The sequence below is a fragment of the Papaver somniferum genome, chromosome 7 (assembly GCF_003573695.1).
Source record: "Papaver somniferum cultivar HN1 chromosome 7, ASM357369v1, whole genome shotgun sequence".
NCBI classification, from domain to species: domain Eukaryota; kingdom Viridiplantae; phylum Streptophyta; class Magnoliopsida; order Ranunculales; family Papaveraceae; genus Papaver; species Papaver somniferum.
The window spans coordinates 156,950,993-156,957,833 of NC_039364.1; the positions used below are offsets into that span (position 1 = coordinate 156,950,993).

The 6,841-nt window shown below is 34.8% G+C and overlaps 2 non-coding genes and 1 pseudogene across 2 annotated transcripts; all 3 read right to left on the minus strand.

Moving 5' to 3' along the window:
- Positions 1–3,196: 3,196 nt before the first annotated feature.
- On the minus strand, positions 3,197–3,280 carry LOC113300695 (annotated as a pseudogene).
- A 97-nt stretch (positions 3,281–3,377) lies between these two features.
- LOC113300831 lies at positions 3,378–3,462 on the minus strand. Its single transcript, XR_003335942.1, has one exon. It is a non-coding gene; the product is annotated as a small nucleolar RNA R12 (small nucleolar RNA).
- A 121-nt stretch (positions 3,463–3,583) lies between these two features.
- Positions 3,584–3,671, minus strand: LOC113300828. The gene has a single exon (XR_003335939.1). It is a non-coding gene; the product is annotated as a small nucleolar RNA R12 (small nucleolar RNA).
- Between the last annotated feature and the right edge of the window lie 3,170 nt (positions 3,672–6,841).

Sequence of the window (6,841 nt, forward strand, 5' to 3'; positions counted from 1 at the left end):
GGGGGGGGGGAAGCTCCAGGTCCTGATGGTTTCACAGGCCTATTTTACAAAAAATATTTGGATATTGTGGGTAAGGCTGTCATTGACATGACTCAAAAATGCTTTAGGACAGGACATATTGCTAAGGTTTTCAATCATACTAATATTGTCCTTATTCCTAAAGTTCCCCTTGCTGAACTTTCCTCTCGATATAGACCTATAGGTCTTTGCAATTTCATTTACAAAATTCTTTCTAAAACTCTGGTCAATAAACTAAAACCTTTCATGAATAACATTATTTCTCAAAACCAAAGTGCTTTCATTCCTAAGAGGAGTATTTCTGATAATATATTCTACTAGCAAATGAAGTTATATATGTTGTCAATCATAATGACAAAATTGAGGGTATTGCAGCCATCAAACTTGATATGTCAAGGCTTATGATAAATTAGAATGGTTTTTTCTTGAGAGTGTCTTGAATAAAATGGGTCCCTCTAATCATTGGATTAAACTTATCAATCAGTGTGTGTTTACGGTGTCTTATTCTGTCCTTCTTAATGGTAGTCCTACTGGTTTTTTCCAACCTGAAATAGGCATGAGACAGGGGGACCCTATATCCTCCTATCTTTACATTATTTACTCTGAAGATCTTTCTTCTTACATTGATAGCCTTAAAAAAAAGTATTTTAGAAGATATCAAAGTTTGTTAAGATGTTCCTGTCATGACACATCTTCTCTTTTCTGATGATTCTCTTCTGTTTTCTAAAGCTACTATCAAAAAAATTCAAGTTATAAAAGATTATCTTCAAAAGTATTGTCTGGCTTCTGGTCAGGAAATTAATTTTGAAAAATCTGTATTTTTTTCAGTAGAAAAATACCTGAACACAGGAAGGCTACTTTGGCCAATATTCTTGACATCCAGAACAGAGAATTAGGAGAAAAATATCTTGACACTCCAACTGTTGCCTAGGATGCCTGGAGAATTTTAGAACATCCTAATTTCCTGCTAGCCACTGTTCTTAAAGCCAAATATTTTCCTAATACTGATTTTTTGAATGCTAAGTGCTCTGGCAAGTGCTCTTGGACTTGGAAGTGTTTGCATGCTATAAAAGAACTCATTAAGCCTTTCATTTCTTGGATTGTGGGAGATGGTCAATTTATTGGCCCCTGGTGTGACAAATGGATACCTACTTTGGGTTCTGCCACACTCAACCCCTTAATCGCACATGATCCTAGCATTAAAGTCTATTATTTCATTGATACTCATACTAGGAGTTGGAATTTGTCTATACTTAACACCCACTTTGATAATGCTTCTGTTTAGAAGATTGTCACTATTCCCTTAAGCCATCTGGGCTTGGGATCTTTCAAAGAATGGCAAGTTTTCGTCTAAATCTGTCTACATGGGACTCTGAGGCCTTAGGCCCTCCCCTTGTAAGAATCTTTGGAAGCGTATTTGGAAAGTTAGAGTACCCTACAGAATCCAGGTCTTTGTTTGGAGAACAGCTAGAAATGCTTTTCCTTCTAGAACTGTTTTGCATACTAGAATGCCTATGCATAGTGTTGATTGTGCCAGATGTAATGATCCTCATGAAACTATTATGCATGCTTTGGTTCTCTGCCCTTTTGCTAGCAGAGTTCGGTTTCTGTCTGATTTCAATATTAAGTATTAACTCTCAGTTCTTTCAAAATAAGACTTTTCTTGATTGACTTCTGTTCTGGTTAACTGATCCTTTGTCCAAGCTTCCTGATGAAGCTCACTATCTTTTTGTTACTATCTTGTGGTCCTCACTATCTTTTTGTTACTATCTTGTGGTCCCTCTGGACTAGTAGGAATAATTTCATCTTCCAAAATCTAAAAGAGTCTCATGTAGAGGTCTTAGCCAGAGCTAAAGCTATGCTTCTTACTAGGAAGTCATGTCCCATACCCTATCATCATTTGTGATAAATGGATGCCTACCTCCTTTGGATGGATTAAATTTAATATTGACGGTGCCTATGATGACATTTCTGGAGCAAATGGTGCAGGATATGTGATGAGGGCTTTCGCAAGCAGAGTCTCCTTTTGTGCCTCCCTGACTTTTGAAATAAAGTCTGACGAAGAAGCTGAAGCCATAGCGATTTGGACAGTCCTGAAGAAGGCAGTGGAGCAGCAATTAACTCATATCATCGTTGAAAGTGATGCGAAAACTCTCATTGATCAATTTTCTGCTGGCCAGTTCGATGGAGACTCGAAAACGAATGCTATTTTTAAGGATATTTCACTTATTTTCTTCTAAAGCTAGTAGCATGTATTTTCAATTTCCAACCTCGTATTTTTAATTAAATAGCCCATGAGTTAGCTCAATGGTCAAAAACAAACAATGCCTCGTGGAGACTGCTTCCAAGAATAGGACTGCTTCCCTGCTATTAATCGAGAATGCAGGCACTGCAACAATGCTCTTGAAAACTTGGAGTACCTGTTTCGATTCTTCACAATGGCAAAAGATGTCCTAAGCTGTCCCAATGAATTTCCGACTCACCTAATCAACAATGGTATTAAAATAGCATTGCTGAGTGGCTTGGGACCCTTGTATTAAAAATTATAGCCGAGTGGGGGTGGGGCCGGTGTTAGCTTAATCTAGGCAACGCCTGGATTGGGAAGAACGATCAGTTCTTGGTCGTAAATATTAATCCCTTCAATGGGGTGAGCTGTCAGCTTAATCTAGACGAAGCCTGGAATGGGGATGTTAGCTTAATCAGACGAAGCCTGGAATTGGGAAAGTAATCTAATTCCGAAAACCATACTCAGTTGTAAAGCTGTTGCAACTTGCAAAGCTTAAGTCAACACTGCAACCATCAGTCTAACGGTATGAATGTGGCCGACCAGTTAAGTCATCGTGAACATCTTCAATAAGACTACGACCAAAGTACAGATGCTAAGTTAACCAAACGTAACAGGTGGTGGTTCCTAGTCTGTTCTAGACTACACAGTTACAATCCCAATTAAACTAGTATCACATGAGTCTAGGATCCGCAAGCGCTTCCTTTTATTGTTTAAGAATTAAAATTAGTTGTTCATTTAGTAGCAGCTCATCACTGATCACAGAAGACTGATCACTTTAAACCAGTGAGTGCTCATTATCGAAGTCCAAATCCTTAAAACTAAGTTACACAACATCAAAAATCTTGACTGGTATTGATAACAAGCTTATACAAAACAAAATTTGAATTAATTAGCCTCAGAGATCTTGGTGGAAAATAATCCTCATATGGGATAAACCCATCAAGAGTAGCAAATATTATCCTTACATCACCGGCTATCAATTCATAAACAATGCTGAAAACTATTTACAAAACAATTTAATTTGACGATTAAAAACGATAACTGTGATTTGAGATAGACAAACTTATTGATGTTTAGTCAGAAGTAGCTGGTTTGTGATCATGTTAACGAAAATCAATGCGAATCCGACTGATTTGGTTTTTTTTCATCATCCCAACATCAAAAAATCTCTTCCAAACAAAATAGCTAAACATCAAAAAAAAAAAAAAAAAAAACTGTAAGTAGAAACACAATTTTTAAAAAATTGAATCAAAGGATTGAGATAAGGATTTGTATGATGTAAGTCAGAAGTAGCTGGTTTGATATGATCATATTAATAAAAATCAATGTGAATCCGACTGATTTGTGTTTTTTTCATCATCCCAACATCATACAAAAACAATACAAACTCTCCTTTGATTCAATTTTTTTTGAAAAGAAAATATAATTTCCACCTTGAACTGAAAAACCATATTTCATTAAAAGAGGATCATCAAAACAAGAAGGCAGAAACAAATCAGTATTGCCTAACCATAGATTCTTTGACGCATTAGTATCAGTAACGCCATAGAAATTGCAAAATTAGGCTTTAACTCAAAATAAAAGCTAATGAATTTGCACAAGAAAAAGAAAAGCTAATGAAGAACTCCTTGATTAGAAAACTGCTTGAAAACGAAGACCTAAAAATTTATAAACCCTAACATAACAATAACAAATATCCCTGCCGACTGCTGTGAGAATAAAGGTGAATTAGCCTTCTTATTTATACTGCCAAACAAGATACCTGAAAGTCATGAAACCCTAGTTTTCATGTTTGGCTGCCCTAAATGGGCCTTGTATTTTATGAGCCGAACACTATAATGGACCGACCGAAAATTATGACAAATGGTTTGGGCTACAAAATTTCGTATAGCGCAAATTCACAAGTGAAAACTACAGCCACACCCACTTTATGTTTTGAGATTTTGTATTGAGGTTTTGTTCTGAGAGATTGAGATAGAGCCGCAGCGAGAGCTGAAGTATTGAATTATCGAGAGTTTTAGAAGGAGCTGATTGAGAGATTCAATTTACTCAACAAAGTTAATCTGAAATTCAAGCTCAGGTTCGTTCGTTTTATCTTTGATTCTGATCTTGTTTAACTTGGATTCTGATCTTGTTTAATCTTGATTCGATTCTAGGTTTTAGTTTCTTTAAGATTATGATATATTATTCTAAGTTACAGAGTTTAATTTAGGTTTTCGAATCGATTTTTAGATATTTTAAGCTTGTTTTTGAATTTACGATCAATGTAGATCTTTTCGATTCAATCTTTTAGTTTCGATTTCACAGAGTTCCAACTCCATTGCACTGTACTCATCTCTAAAGTTCTCCTGAAACTGCAACATGATTTAATAACACTCATCAGGGAAGGCATAACTTTATATGCATAACAGGTTATGCAGATACTCTAAACAATGCATAACTTGTCATGCAGTCAAAGTTACGCAGTTATGCATAGTTGTTTTTACTGCATAAGCAGTTATGCATAATAAGTTATGCAGTTCTGCGTAGTTGATTTTACTGCATAACCAGTTATGCATAATAAGCTACGCAGTTATGCATAGTTGATTTTACTGCATAAGCAGTTATGCATGATAAGTTATTCAGTTCAGCATGTTTGCTTTTACTGCATAACCAGTTATGCATGATAAATTACGGAGTTCAGCATGTTTGCTTTTACTGCATAACAAGTTATGCATGATAAGTTACGCAGTTATGCATAGTTGTTTTTACTGCATAACCAGTTATGCATAATAAGCTACGCAGTTATGCATAGTTGATTTTACTGCATAAGCAGTTATGCATAATAAGCTACGCAGTTATGCATAGTTTATTTTACTGCATAACAAGTTATGCATGATAAGTTACGCAGTTATGCATAGTTGTTTTTACTGCATAACAAGTTATGCAGTTCTGCATAGTTGATTTTACTGCATAACCAGTTATGCATAGTAAGCTACACAGTTCAACATGTTTGCTTTTACTGCATAAGCAGTTATGCATGATAAGTTACGCAGTTATGCATAGTTGTTTTTACTGCATAAGCAGTTATGCATAATAAATTATGCAGTTCTGCATAGTTGATTTTACTGCATAACCAGTTATGCATAATAAGCTATGCAGTTATGCATAGTTGATTTTACTGCATAAGCAGTTATGCACATTATTTTTCCTGCGTAACATATGTTATTTAAAAGTAAAACACATGACCTATTATGCATAACTTGTTATGCACATTTTCTTTGTACTGCATAACTAGTTATGCATTTTTTTTTTTTGCATCTGCAGTGATTTATGATAAGCATAACCTTTGATGCATCTGCATAACTAGTTATATGCACTTTTTTTTGTACTGCATAACTGGTTATGCACATTTTCTTTGTACTGCATAACTAGTTATGCACTTATTTTTTGTACTGCATAACTTGTTATCCACATTTATTTTTGTACTGCATAACTGGTTATGCACATTTATTTTTCGTTAACTGAAAGTGAAAGTATCAAAGGAAAATAAAATGTTGATTTTGTTTGTGTTTCGTTCATTTTTTCGAAATGTTGTTTCTAGGATTTGTAAACTGTAAGTAGTTTCTAGGTTGGTTTTTTAGAGTATGAAATTGATTTTCTAGGGTTTAAATGGAGAAAGAAATTTACTCTCCAAATCCGTTACAGAGTTTTTGGAGAAGGAGAAAAGAAACCGCTAAGGGTAATAAAGTAACTACGCATTTTCTAAAAAACTTTGGGTGCGACAGTATTCAAAATTAATTATGGGCCTGACCGTAAGAAAATAAATTTTTTCGGGCCTGCGCCTAAAATTTCCAATTCACAAAGGGCCGATATATACCGTGAAAGAAAGATTTTTTGGGCACCATTCTTGTTATTGGAGGGGACCAACATTTTAATTTTAATAAGTTATTTGGACTAATCGGAGGACACCTCTTAATTATCTGTGTGTAATGATTAAGGTTAAATTAATGGATGATTTTTTTTTAAAAGAAGTAGAATTATTAAGTGATTAAATAAAGTAGTAGTAGAAGAAGAAGAAGAAGAAGATGGAGACATATTTTTTTGAGACGGTTGAATATGGAGAAAAAACATCATCCGGGTACCGAGGTATGCTTGTAATTAGTTAATGTTGGTATAAATGGTCTAAAATATCTTCAAAATAAAAATTGTAACAAATATTTTCAACTAGGTCAACATAGTTCGTTTATATTATACGAAGAACATGTAACCGAACTTTCTGCAAATGCAACTTGGTTAATAAATCCAAAATATACAGGTAACCGAACCAGAGCTTTAATGGAGTTTTTGTTTGTTCGGCTAGCTGATAAAAAATAAAATATAACCGAACTACTATGCTTGAGTTTCCAGAGTTTTGTTCGGTTCAGTCGACTCGACCGCGTTGTAATCGAACTTTAAACAACAGAGTTCGGTAGGTTTGCAACGTTTATAAAACATTGTCGAACTCTTCGTTCAGTTAGCAGAAAAAATTGCGACTTAACCGAACTCATTATATAG